This window comes from Panulirus ornatus, chromosome 20 (assembly GCF_036320965.1).
Source record: "Panulirus ornatus isolate Po-2019 chromosome 20, ASM3632096v1, whole genome shotgun sequence".
Taxonomy (NCBI): Eukaryota; Metazoa; Arthropoda; class Malacostraca; order Decapoda; family Palinuridae; genus Panulirus; species Panulirus ornatus.
In genome coordinates, this window is record NC_092243.1 from 67,896,970 (window position 1) to 67,910,953 (window position 13,984).

General features: G+C 49.5%; 1 protein-coding gene across 4 annotated transcripts in view; it reads right to left on the bottom strand.

Moving 5' to 3' along the window:
• LOC139756091 (phosphatidylcholine:ceramide cholinephosphotransferase 2-like) overlaps positions 1–13,984 on the bottom strand; it is a 396,755-nt gene that overhangs the window by 327,818 nt on the left and 54,953 nt on the right. For 2 of the 4 annotated variants that reach the window (XM_071675129.1, XM_071675133.1), the window contains one exon: positions 11,821–11,973. The exons of the other annotated variants lie outside the window; for them this stretch is intronic. The gene's annotated coding sequence lies outside the window, so the exon portion shown is untranslated. Of the gene's footprint in view, positions 1–11,820; positions 11,974–13,984 lie in introns of those variants that run through there. 4 annotated transcript variants of the gene reach the window in all.

Genomic DNA, 13,984 nt, shown 5'->3' on the forward strand with positions numbered 1-13,984 from the left:
TTTATACGGTATCTAAACCCACTTCATACGGTATTCAAACCTACACTGCACGGCATCTAAACCCACCATCACCCACCCTTCTCCTGACGACGGGTCTACACCAGCCAGCCAGCCAGCTTACCCCCCGTCTATCACCTAACCACACACCAATGTTTACATACGTTATCCTGATCAGCTGATGAGTGTTTGCGGACGACCACCATTATCAGCTGATTGTGACGTAACGTGTCAACAAAAGTGTCCCCCCCCCCCCCGCCCGCGCGTCACGCGGCCTGATATGTATGTACATACATACATACATACATATTGTCGGGTCTCCTGAGAATCACCTGGTTATTCTAAGTTTCTCTGATCTATGACAAGAGTCCCCGGACTATGACAACAATCCCTGGACTATGACGACAATCCCTGGACTATGACAAGAGTCCCCGGACTATGACAAGAGTCCCCTGACTATGACAAGAGTCCCCGGACTGTTGAAAAGAGTCCCCAGACTATCAAACAAGGAGTCCCCAGATTTCCACGTACAGCAAGGCCTGCCTGTGTGTGTGTGTGTGTGTGTGTGTGTGTGTGTGTGTGTGTGTGCGTGACCCTACAGATAACAATTACCATACAGAGATATCCCTTCCTCTCCCTATCACAGTGTATATCTTGCCCTTGCTGATAACCCTGATAACACATACTTGTGTACTGGTGCTGGACAGGACCAAAAACCTGTTATGTAACATAAGACTCACTGAGTGCATTCGGAGGAGGAGGAGGAGGAGGAGGAGTGCTGTCTGTCACCCCCGTCTCCCTCTCTCCTCACACTCCTCCCACATCACATCTAGGAGTGACTGTACCAGTTACGACCACCAGCCAGTGTCGCATTGTTTACTGTACAATTACGACCCCCAGCCAGTGTGTCGCTCCACAATGCGTGTGACCTCTCCTCGTCGGCGACTTAACCTGGCGGCAGGTCACGGCGCGTGACCTCACCTGACCTCCGGAGGAGTGAGCTCGGTGGCCCTACGGATAAGCCCTAAACCTCAGTCCATCAGCATGGCGTGAGGCTGTGCCCTTCGACGCGATGCACCCAGTTCCCTCTGGGAATGAATAGCTTCTCCTCCCAGACCATGCCTTCGTGACCCGACCCTCCTGCCTCACAACCCGGGCATCACCGCACGACCCTTCTCTGTTATCGAGAGAAGTGGTGACTCTCCCTCGCAGCACGTACACCACTGCGACGCCACCGTCAGGAGGGTAAAGAGGACTGTGGTTTCCTTCCCTGCGTTGGCCCCTCCAGCAGAGAGATCCCACACACCAGCCGCCCAGACGGTATCATACCACCCTCCTCCCCACCTCTCCGCTGCATATCTTCCCTCCCTACCTTGACTCCACCCACATAAGCCCTACGGTTGAACTGTAGATTTCCTAAAGTGCGTAAAAGGGGAGCAGTTGAACCTACTCACGCCTCCCCCACACCATTCTGGAAATGCTATCCTGAGGGTCCAGAAGCTACAGTGGGCCTTCTCCTTCCCCTTCCTCTTCTTCTCCGACGTAGCGCAGGACTCGGTTCTACGCTCTCTTTATCTTCCCATCCATACAGCAGGGCGACCAGCGTTGGTTCCGGCACCTACGTGTTCGCTGTCGACTCTGTCGCATCCTTCCACCGCCGCCCCCACCTCCGTACCTCGTGATGGTGCGGGGGAGAGAGAGAGAGAGAGAGAGGCTTCACCCTGACTGTGCTGAAGTGGTTTCCTCAACACACAAGCATCTGTTACCAGTCAGGAGGCTATCCCCCGCCCCCAACCATCATAAGTCTTTCCATAAAACTAAACTGCAACGGACAAAGAAGAAGACGACCTCAAGGGACCTTGGACGTCAGAAACGCGATATTCTCAGTGACGCAGGTCCTTATCGCCCGCTGCTTGCCCTGGCTCAAAGCCATTTAAGATATTCCAACACACCCCGGAGTCCCTCACCCCAGTTTTTCGAAAGAAGGCAGGAAAAGAAAAAAAAAACCCAGCCATTGTTGTCTCCCCAGCAATTACTCCCCGACGAAGGGCCAAACGCACGGTAGTGGCGTAACGAGATGACAACACGACTTGTCCACTGCAGAGGCCAAGAGATAACCCGGGGAAATTACGAGCAAGAATGGAATCTGTGTGCGGACGATGTCGACACGAACCCTAACACTCATCCACTCCAAGTTACGTGCTCGGCAGAGAAGCTAGCCCGCCATAGGGACTCGGGGTGGGTTTAAACACGATTCTTCCAGCCTGTACCATCAAGCGGGAAGACTATATCCAGATCCCCCACAGTGTTTTAAATGCCTCAAGCTGAACAACATAAGACACGTCACAGTGCAAAGATTCAGCGCAGACCTGCTCCAGGTGTGCTGGGAGAGGGCAGCACCTCCGGGCGAACGTGTGCCACCCACATACATCAAACACACACTCCCACTGCCACGGTGAACACGTCGCCACAAAAGCGCGTAGTGTCCACCGCTGAAAGAAAAGGGTGGAACATCTTAAAAGACAACAACACTGGCAGAACAAGGCCACCTGTACGCACGCCACCAGGGCAACAACGACCAAACACACCTGAACGTAACACACAGCCACGCCACAACCCTAGTGCTCCCTCACCTCCCAGCAGAGATACCCTGGCAGTACAGATCTGTGTGACAACAGCTCCTCAGGCCGGGGGGATACAATCAGTGTGGCACAGTACACGTCCCTAACACGCAGGGGAAAATGGTCTGCCGACAACCATAATTTCCAATATATGTTCTCGTCGGATCTTCCTCTAATGTGTCCCCACCTTCCCCTTACGCTTGTAAGAGTCCTTCACGACCATACCTAGCTCTCTCCCCTCCCCTTCACCCCCAACAATGACCTCTCCGGGGTAAAAACCACAACCCTAACCAACCGTGTCTCTCCCATCCACACACCTCACACCCACCACAACCAGTCCACCATCCCATCCCATCATCCCAACCCCCCCAGAACCAGTCCAGCACCCCACCCCTCCTTCCGATCCCGAAGCATCACCACCACAAATATCCCTTACGCCTCCCCCCCATACCACCCCACCACCCATCCTCTGTAAACCAGGGCCCATCCCCCCCAAAACCCCCACATTCCCCCGGACCAGCAACCGCGAACACCGACACTCATCACACACACACACACACACACCAGACAGGACTCTGGGGGGAGGGGGCAGAGAAACCAATAAAAGGTCCTTCCCCAAAGAGGAAGAGAGACCTGTCCCTCCCTTGCACAGGAAAGAAAACACCACCTCCTCCTCCTCCTCCTCCTCCTCCTCCAGAAAGCAAAGATCGGGAACGAAAAAGCGAAAGCTCCACTTATAAGTCAGCCAGGGACGGCCTGGCCTCCCGGTCGATCCAGAGAGAGGGTCGTGTGTGAGGCCTGACCCCCCCCCCCCACAGTGCACGACGGACCTGGACCGACCCCCTCGCACACTCCCGTGACCTGCCCCACACCCCCAGGCGTGACCCCCCTGAGATACACTCACCCAGGCAAAGAGGAATCACCATGACGAAAGGTGATACGGTTCAACGAGGCACTCGTCAGGAGAACGAATCGATGATCGCTTTGAACCCCCAGGTGTCTTCCTGCTTACAAAAAAAAAGAGCGCGCGTGCGCGCGCCACACTGCCACACATCCAACACAGAATGATAAACACTGTGGCTAAACCTCCAGACAATCTGACGAGGGCTTCTCCGAGGGGAGGAATGGGTCATCCTCGTCAGGAGGAGGAGGAGGAGGAGGACACAAGATCACAGTCAGGAACATAACCCAGGCAACGTCAACGCTTCCGAGAAGCTGACATTCACACGCATCGCGGCCCACTAATTGTGTATGCACCGCCCACACCCCACCCGCCCACACCACACACACACACACACACACACAATTGCCCCTCCTCTGCTAACCTTTAGCGCGCATTCGGCCACAACATACGGGTCATTCCAATGTGGCGGATCTGAGCGCGCCGAACCTTTCGGCACAACACACGATAACCGGGAGGAGGAGGAGGAGGAGGAGGAAACCCTGATCAACGCGACGAAGGAACACAAACACACTGGGGAGACACACTGACAACCTGGGAGGGAATACACGTTATCCCCAGCGTGAGGGAGGGAGGGAGGGAGGGAGGTGGATGGTCAGTCAAGTGGCGTATACCACACTCCCACCTCCCACGGAGAGAGGTCCCAAGATGACCTTAGACGAGGACTTTAAAAGAAGACCTTATCTTCCCCGATGACCTTCACTATACACAGTACCGGTAACCCTACCTACCTCTACCCAGTTACCACCCTGTAACACCGTACTAGGCGTCCGTAACGCCGTACTTAGCGTCCGTAACACCGTACTAGGCGTCCGTAACACCGTACTTGACGTCCGTAACACCGTACTTTACGTCCGTAACATCGTACTTTACGTCCGTCACACTCGACAGTTCACAGTAAGGCCTGCCGACGTGCGTACTCCACAACCACACTCCATCTGGACGAAGCCCTCAATGACCCGTCCACGGCTTCCCTATGTGCCCCCCCCCCCCCCTTGGCCACGCCACTTGCAGCCCAGACCAACATGCTAAACCACAGCGGGTCCAGGACCAGGACACTACGCTGGATATCTGACACAAAATGGCAGGATCTCATAAAAGTCAAAGCCCTACATCATCGCGCACCAAATGGCGTCCTACCTTCGTCTCATCGATGTACATCAACTGACTTATATTTCTCTCTTGTGTCTCCCCTGATGATGTGATTATTACACGAAAGTGCACTTGGGAACCTTATCGTGTTTCATTTTCCCCGTGGACTCATAGGAATATATATATATATATATATATATATATATATATATATATATATATATATATATATATATACGAACACTGGGTGATCGTCCAATAAACCGTCTACAGGCCTACCATGTCAGAGACTTCCCGGAGGCAACAGACCAGACACACACGAACCTCTCTCTCTTCGTATAACCGACCCGCTTCACAGATCGAAATATACGTAGCGTAAAAAATGTAGCCTACGTCTAGTCTCACCTTTCCCAGTGCACCTCAGCTGTTCTACTCCAGTAATATTTCAAAAAATATTAATAGTAAACAACTTTGCTTTCCCCTGGTCCTGCCCTCAGCCACAACCTCTCCAAGGTGGGTCGAAGCCCTGGCTCCTTCTCTTCCACTACAATCCCCTTCCCACCCCAAGTGTGATGATCTTCTTCTTTCCCAGCTTTCCTTCCTTCTGCCCCCTTCCGTTGGGATGGGTTTTTCCCATCACTTCTCCCTCAGTTCCGTTCAGCAGGACACGAGAGTCAGGCGGGCGGTGGACTCGCTCAGCACGATGAGTGTGGCACTCCAGCACCTGTCTGTAGCAGTCTCGGCCGCGGGACTCCACCAAGACTTGCCTTCAGGAGGCGGCCCTCCCTCCCTCCCTCCTCCTCCTCCTCCTCCGTCAGTAGAATGTCCCCCACCACCCCCTATCCTCTTACGTGCGCGGGACTCCTCCAAGACTCAAGCCTTGCCTTCAGGAGGCCGCCCTCCCTCCCTCCCTCCTCCTCCTCCTCCTCCGTCAGTAGAATGTCCCCCACCACCCCATATCCCCTTACGTGGGTAACCCCTGCAGATCCAGAAGTCAACTCCGAACTAAAGACCAGAAAATAAACCTTAAACCAAACACGAACAATACAGCCAAACTCATAAACCAAACACGAATAATACAGCCAAACTCATAAACCAAACACGAACAATACAGCCAAACTCATAAACCAAACACGAACAATACAGCCAAACTCATAAACCAAACACGAACAATACAGCCAAACTCATAAACCAAACACGAACAATACAGCCAAACTCATAAACCAAACACGAACAATACAGCCAAACTCATAAACCAAACACGAACAATACAGCCAAACTCATAAACCAAACACGAACAATACAGCCAAACTCATAAACCAAACACGAACAATACAGCCAAACTCATAAACCAAACACGAATAATACAGCCAAACTCATAAACCCAACACGAATGATACAGCCAAACTCATAAACCAAACACGTATAATACAGCCAAACTCATAAACCAAACACGAACAACACAACCAAACTCATAAACCAAACACGAACAACACAGTCAAACTCATAAACCAAACACGAACAACACAGTCAAACTCATAAACCAAACACGAACAACACAGCCAAACTCATAAACCAAACACGAACAACACAGCACAAACTCATAAACCAAACACAGGCACATAACACGGGCTCACATCAACGCCAAAAGAGGCATAACAGAGCCACCAGGAAACAAGAAAAAACACACACAGCAACACTGAGCCAGCATCAAACATAGGAGGAGGAGGAGGAGGAGGAGGGGATCAGAACCCACCTTAATAACGGCGCGGGGTCGAGCCTGACCAACCAAGGGGGGAATGGTGGGGTCGTCCTGCTGGCTGGCTGGCCTCTCTAACAGAGGGGGTGGTCATCATCTACCTGATCCGTCCCTTGGTGGCCTCATGCCACGGTTATTGCGGGCAACGAAACCCGTCCCTCTTGATCCCCCTGACGCCAGCCAGCATCAGCTGTGTGTTGGCCACCACCACAGACATCATCACCACCACCACCACCACAGTCATCACCAACATCAGCTGCACCAGCAGCCATCTTCTCTCTCGCTCCCCTGACATCCCACCTGCATCAAGCTGTGTCTCCACAGCGATATATATATATATATATATATATATATATATATATATATATATATATATATATATATATATATATATATATATATGTATATATATATGTATATATATATATGTATATATATATATGTATATATATATATATATATATATATATATATATATATATATATATATATATATATATATATATATATATATATATATTTGAAAAGATCACAATTTTGCACGTAATCTAGATATTCCTATGAGTCTATGGGGAAAATGAAACACGATAAGTTCCCAAGTGCACTTTCGTGTAATAATCACATCATCAGGAGAGACACAAGAGAGAAATATAAGTCAGTTGATATACATCGAAGAGACGAAGCTAGGAAGCCATTTGGTAAACATGTGATTGAATATATATATAGATATATATATATTGTTACGAACGTGTGTGTGTGTGTGTGTGTGTGTGTGTGTGTGTGTGTGTGTGTGTGTGTGTCCACACGTTCGAGTATATATGTGTGTGTGTGTGTGTGTGTGTGTGTGTGTGTGTGTGTGTGTGTGTGTCTTTGTGGTTATGGTGTAAGTGATATTTGAGGGCAGGACGACCGAGGGGAGAGCAGGACCATTAGGCCTGCTGCGTTCCTACGCCTCAGGAGATTCCAGATGGCCGCGCGGTCAGTTAACCACAACACCTGGACCTTTCATCCGAGGCACCAGGTCAAGTTGGGCGGTCAGCCTACGGCCTCCTGTAAAGCGTCGTCGCTGTCAGGACGAGAGGAGGTTGAGCTCTAGGCAAGATGTGGGACGGACTTAGGATCCTTCAGCCAAACATCTGTTTCACGGATAACCCCTTCTCCAATCACCGCCGGACCTGTGATCCTCCAGCCAAGTAGGAGTGGCACTTAGGAGCCATCCTCCTCCAATCACAACTGGACCTTAGGCCCATAGCCAATCAAGGGTAGCATTGTAGGGTAACAGGGCGGACGCAAGTCGTTCCTACTTGTAATAAAAACCTCTGACACCCGCTGAGCCTCGATTCCTTCTCTAGGCCAGCGAGGTAAGTGTGTTTCCCTCCGTCCCAAAGTCCGTAGCCCGAGTGAAGTGCGCGATATAGATTGTACGGTGTTGTACTGCCTCTGTCATTTAGTTTCGAGTGTCACAGAGTATTGTAACTTGTCACAGAAATGTCTAACAATAAATGTACCTTGAATCATGTTATCGAAGACAAATTGTCATAAAGGAAAGAGATCTCCTGGTTTGAAATCTTACCTGGAATGTTAAACTCGTGTTCAGTGCTAACGTTAATGAATTGTGCCAAGTGGTGGAAAGGGAGCTGTGGTTTCGGTGCATTACACATGACAGCGAGAGACTGAGTGTGCCTGACGCTACCTCACTTATGAAGGAAACGGCAACGAAGTATTAAAAAAGTATATATATATATATATATATATATATATATATATATATATATATATATATATATATATATATATATATAATCACATTTCTGATGCTTCACTTAAACGTAACACAGACTCAATCATCTACGGTTGATTAATCCAACTTTCCTTTCCTTCTAATATTCAGTTGACTGGAGTCTGACTTGACTAAATATCAATCAAAACAAAACATCACAAAGTCAGTTTATCAAATCACGATGCGAGGCACCGTATGTATTTCAATATAAATATGTATTTATTGCTTCTGCATACAGAGATTATGTTGGAGTGGACGTGAACATGCAAGGCAGAGCGTATGTGAGTAATTAATTACATATACATGTTTACACTGTTCCCCCCCCCCCACCCTCATACATCCCATTTCAAATATTTTCTATCATACAATTTTTTTTTTAAACTTTGTACGCTGTCAGCACGCACTGTGTGTGTGTGTGTGTGTGCGTGTGTGTGTGTGTGTGTGTGTGTGTGTGTGTGTGTGTGTGTGTGTGTGTGTGTGTGTGAGTGTGGCCACTCATCTGTGCAGATGGGGATGAAAGATATGCACTCACGAGGCCTCATCCCTCAAACTTCCATTGTATTCATCACAGACATTCTTTCAAACTTACTAAAACACTTGTCTTCACTTACTCCAGTGTCCCTCTCTCTCTCTCTCTCTCTCTCTCTCTCTCTCTCTCTCTCTCTCTCTCTCTCTCTCTCTCTCTCTCTCTCTCTCTCCCGTGCAGTGATAACACTCATCTTACCGCAGAAGCGTTTCTTCACCATCTATCTTATAGCTTGCTATCTTTCCCAATAAGCCATGTTATCAACGTATCATCCCCAGTACAGAAATGGTCTTCACCAAAGACTTGATCAGATGTATTCAAGAGACTTGCACAGCGTTCCCCTAGGATTTTGCCCTTGATCTCCCAACATACACTATTCCTTGCTTGCTTAAAAAACACCCCGAGTCCTATAAGCCAACTGCTATCAGCGCGCGCACGTGTAAACGTGTCTTGTCTTCCTCTGTACCTTCTCTAGCAGATCAACGCGCGCGCGCATCCCTTCACGTTGGACGACGGGACTGGCCGCTGTGCTCCCTCGTATGGATGGAGGTGTGGTCCTCACATGAGCTGTTTAAAGTCATCGTCTGCACACCTCCATCCATCTCCGTGTAAAGGCAACTCCGGTGCCCACCCCCCCCCCCCCCCCCCCCCCCCCACGTCACCTGCCACCTCCTGGTACGATCGTGTTCTGGGGTGTGGGGACAAGTCTGGAATTCTGTCGGCTTAAAGTCTTCCTTGTGTTGTTTCTCGCAGGATGACAATCATAACTACGTCCTACTGGTTATTTCTCCCATCATGTACTGTCTGACCCTACGCTATAGTCGTACTGGTTATTTCTCCCATCATGTACTGTCTGACCCTACGCTATAGTCGTACTGGTTATTTCTCCCACCATGTACTGTCTGACTAGACCATCTAAACACTAGGCTATACTATATAAAAAAAAAAAAAAGAAAGGTAGGTGCTCTCTCCTTCCGTCTAAACACTCCTAGGAAGAAGGTGCCAGACGCAAAGCCCCTCTGCTCACTTGCTCACTCACCTCATGTCCTTGGTAGGATAGCCACTGCTGGCTCCCTGGGTGATGTGTTTTTCGGGGAAAATATATATCAACGTTCGGCTTGAGGGGTCGTGCTGGCTGGCAATTATATAGGAAGTATGAAGCGGGGAGGAGGGAGGAAAAAATATGGCGAGCGCGAGTAATTAATTAAACTCTGACCGATGCCATTCCACCCATCTTCCCCAACCTTAATCCCATGACCGAGCAGATCCGAATCTTCTGAAAACTGTCCCTGAAACGTATGGTTTTATTATACAACGTCCTCTTCCATCTGTTGTCCTGTTCCTCCCCTCCCTGCTACTGTGTCTACTCGAGTAGCAATGGCGAAATGTAATTCCAACTCCCTCGTGAAAAGCCTTGTGTTCCAATCCCTCCGCCTAACACAGCAGTCTACGGTGTCTAACCACCACTCCTTCGCTATCTACCACCCTTCCATCCCTCTTCATATACATTGTATCTCAACCCCTTCTCCCCCATTTCTTGACTTATAGGTATGTATGTGTGCGAAACGAGGTGTATATGCAACCATGTGTGTGTGTGTGTGTGTGTGTGTGTGTGTGTGTGTGTGTGTGTGTGTGTGTGTGCGTGTGAGTGTACATCCGTGTGAGAATGTGCACTCAGGTATATTTATAACCTTATATGTATGTACATATATAAATACACCCAATGTGAATGCACATCGATGTATATGTACATCCATGTCTGTGTGTGTGTGTGTGTGTGTGTGTGTGTGTGTGTTCATGCCTGTATGTGCGCGTACATGAACGTCACTATGTGGATACCTGTGCATGTGTGAGGTACATGTGTGTACAAGTGTACGCTTGTGTGCAGTGCAGTGCATACAAGCCCTCCAGCCTCCACTCGGACGCGAGGTCGTGGTTGTGTGCTAAAACACCATACAGGCTCTTGTGGCACCAGTGTACGGCCCTCAGAGCCTACACAGGTATAAAACTGACTTAGGTCAGGTCAGGTCAGGTTTGCTCAAGGTAGGTCAGGTTAGCTTACGTATGGTCTGGTAAAGTTCGATGAGTGTGAGTTACATTAGGTTAGGTTAGGTTAGCTTGGGTCAGGTCAGGTTTGCTCAAGGTAGGTCAGTTTAGGTTAGGTTACGTATGGTCTGGTAAAGTTCGATGAGGGCAAGTTAGATCAGGTTAGCTTGGGTCAGGTCAGGTTTGCCGAGGCTAAATAAGACTAAGGGTAAACCTGTCTTGGTTTGTTTAGGGTAGGGTAGGGTAGGGTAGGGTAGGGTAGGGTAGGGTAGGGTAAGGTAGGTTAGGGTAGGATAGGGTAGGGTAGGGTAAGGTAGGTTAGGGTAGGGTAGGATAGGGTAGGATAAGGTAAGGTAAGGTAGGGTAGGGTAGGCCTGGCCTGGTCTAGGTTGGTTTGGCATCGATGTTAGGTTAAGTTAGGTTAGGTTTTAGTAGGTCAAGTTAGATTAGGTTTGCTTACGGTAAGTTGGAGTAGGTTAAGCTGACTAACATCACGTCACATAAGGCCAATAGGGTTTGGTTCAATTCAGTCGGGCTTGCTAAGTTAGGTTGGGTCTCACTTGATCAGGGTAGGTCAGGTCAGGTTAAGTCAAGTCAGGCAGGCGTCTTTCGAAACATTTCGCGTACGAGGTACGCGGCGCATGATGAGTAAACGCAGCCGCCACACGCTGACCATGAGGCGTAAACATGCGTTCCAACCAGCGAAAAAAAAGAGAGAAAAAAAAAACGAGCGTGCGTAAAACGCTACCACCCCTGGTCGCGTGCGTTAAGACGCTCAACCCCCTGGGGGTCGCGTGCTCCCCCCCCCCTAGTGTGCGTAACGGGTCGCACGTGCAGATTAAAGGCTGACACTGCCCCTACGTGCGTACCTCCAGGCGTATAGAGGACCCATACGCTCTCCAACCACAAGAGGTTCAAAACCCCCCACACACCCTGGTCGTGTGTGGCGTGTGGCACGATTCCACGGTGAGCGTCACGGGTCCCCAGACACACACACACACACACACACACACACACAGGGGAGTTTAATGGCCTTACCTGCTCGATAACGACGACCCAACAAGCACATCAAAGACGATCTGGGCGCGGCAGGGAGCGGGGTCCGATCCCCGGACTTCACAACGGCAGCGCGGCACATCACCAGGGGAGCCACACACACACACACACACACACACGCGCGCACACACACACCTGTGTGGGAGAACCACCTGTATCAGGGGAGGTTATGACACCTGTGGTGTCCTATGGCTGCGCGCGGGGGGCGGCGGGGGCGCACGGGGAAAATGACACCTGTGTGTGTGTGTGTGTGTTGGGGGGGTTAGGTATGAGAGGTGGGGAGAAATGACGCAAGTGTTGTGGGAGGGACGAGGAACTTATGGTTGGGGGGGAGTGACAAGATAGACGCAGGTGTGTGAGGGAGGATGACGCAGGTATGGGAGGGGGAGGGCAGGCAGGTGTGTGAGGGAGGAAGAGGCGGGTATGGGAGGGCGGAGATGGCAGGTATGGGAGGGATAGAAGGTAGGTGCTTGAGGAAGAGCCAGGTATAGGAGGGGAGAAGGCAGGTGTATGAGGGAGGAAGAGCCAGGTATGGGAGGGACAGAAGGCAGGTGTGTGAGAAAGAGACGGGTATGGGGGGGGGAGCAGGCAGGTGTATGAGGGAAGAAGAGTCAGGTATGGGAGGGATAGAAGGCAGGTGTGTGAGGAAGAACCAGGTATAGGAGGGCGGAGATGGGAGGTGTATGGGGGAGGAAGAGCCAGGTATGGGAGGGATAAAAGGCAGGTGTGTGAGGAAGAACCAGGTATAGGAGGGCGGAGATGGGAGGTGTATGAGGGAAGAAGAGGCAGGTATGGGAGAGGGAGCAGGCAGGTGTATAAGGGAAGAAGAGCCAGGTATGGGAGGGATAGAAGGCAGGTGTGTGTTAGAAAGAGGCGGGTATGGGAGGGCGGAGATGGCAGGTGTGTGTGTGTGTGCGCACGCGGGAGGAAGAGTCAGGTATGAGAGGGGTTCCGGGCGGGTCCTGGCCCCGGGGCAGCACACCTGACCGCCACACACACACACACACACACACTTGACACTCACGTCACGTACTATCATCACCAGTAAACCGGCGTCAAGGTGTGGGGGTGCAGCGGACTGCTTCCCCACACTGCCCCACCAAACCCCGGGTGATTAACGTTCCGGTGAGGTGGCTCGGGAAATGATTAATTTGTTTGGTGAGGTGGCTGGGGAAATGATTAATTTGTCGAGTAGTGTGATACTGGGAAATGATTGATGTTTGGCGTGGTGTGGGTCTGGGAAATGATTAATGTTTGGCGTGGTGTGGGTCTGGGAAATGATTAATGTTTGGCGTGGTGTGGGTCTGGGAAATGATTAATGTTTGGCGTGGTGTGATACTGGGAAATGATTAATGTTTGGCGTGGTGTGGGTCTGGGAAATGATTAATGTTTGGCGTGGTGTGATACTGGGAAATGATTAATGTTTGGCGTGGTGTGGGTCTGGGAAATGATCAAAACTATATACACTGGAATACTGCTAAAACTATATACACTGGAACACTTTAAACTACATACAGTGGAATACTGCAATAGCTATATACACTGGAACACTTAATATACAGTGGAATACTGCAAAAGCTATATGCACTGGAACACTTAATATACAGTGGAATACTGCAAAAGCTATATGCACTGGAACACTTAAAACTATATACAGTGGAATACTGCAATAGCTATATACACTGGAACACTTAATATACAGTGGAATACTGCAAAAGCTATATGCACTGGAACACTTAAAACTATATACAGTGGAATACTGCAATAGCTATATACACTGGAACACTTAATATACAGTGGAATACTGCAAAAGCTATATGCACTGGAACACTTAAAACTATATACAGTGGAATACTGCAATAGCTATATACACTGGAACACTTAATATACAGTGGAATACTGCAAAAGCTATATGCACTGGAACACTTAATATACAGTGGAATACTGCAAAAGCTATATGCACTGGAACACTTAAAACTATATACAGTGGAATACTGCAATAGCTATATACACTGGAACACTTAATATACAGTGGAATACTGCAAAAGCTATATGCACTGGAACACTTAAAACTATATACAGTGGAATACTGCAATAGCTATATACACTGGAACACTTAATATACAGTGGAATACTGCAAAAGCTA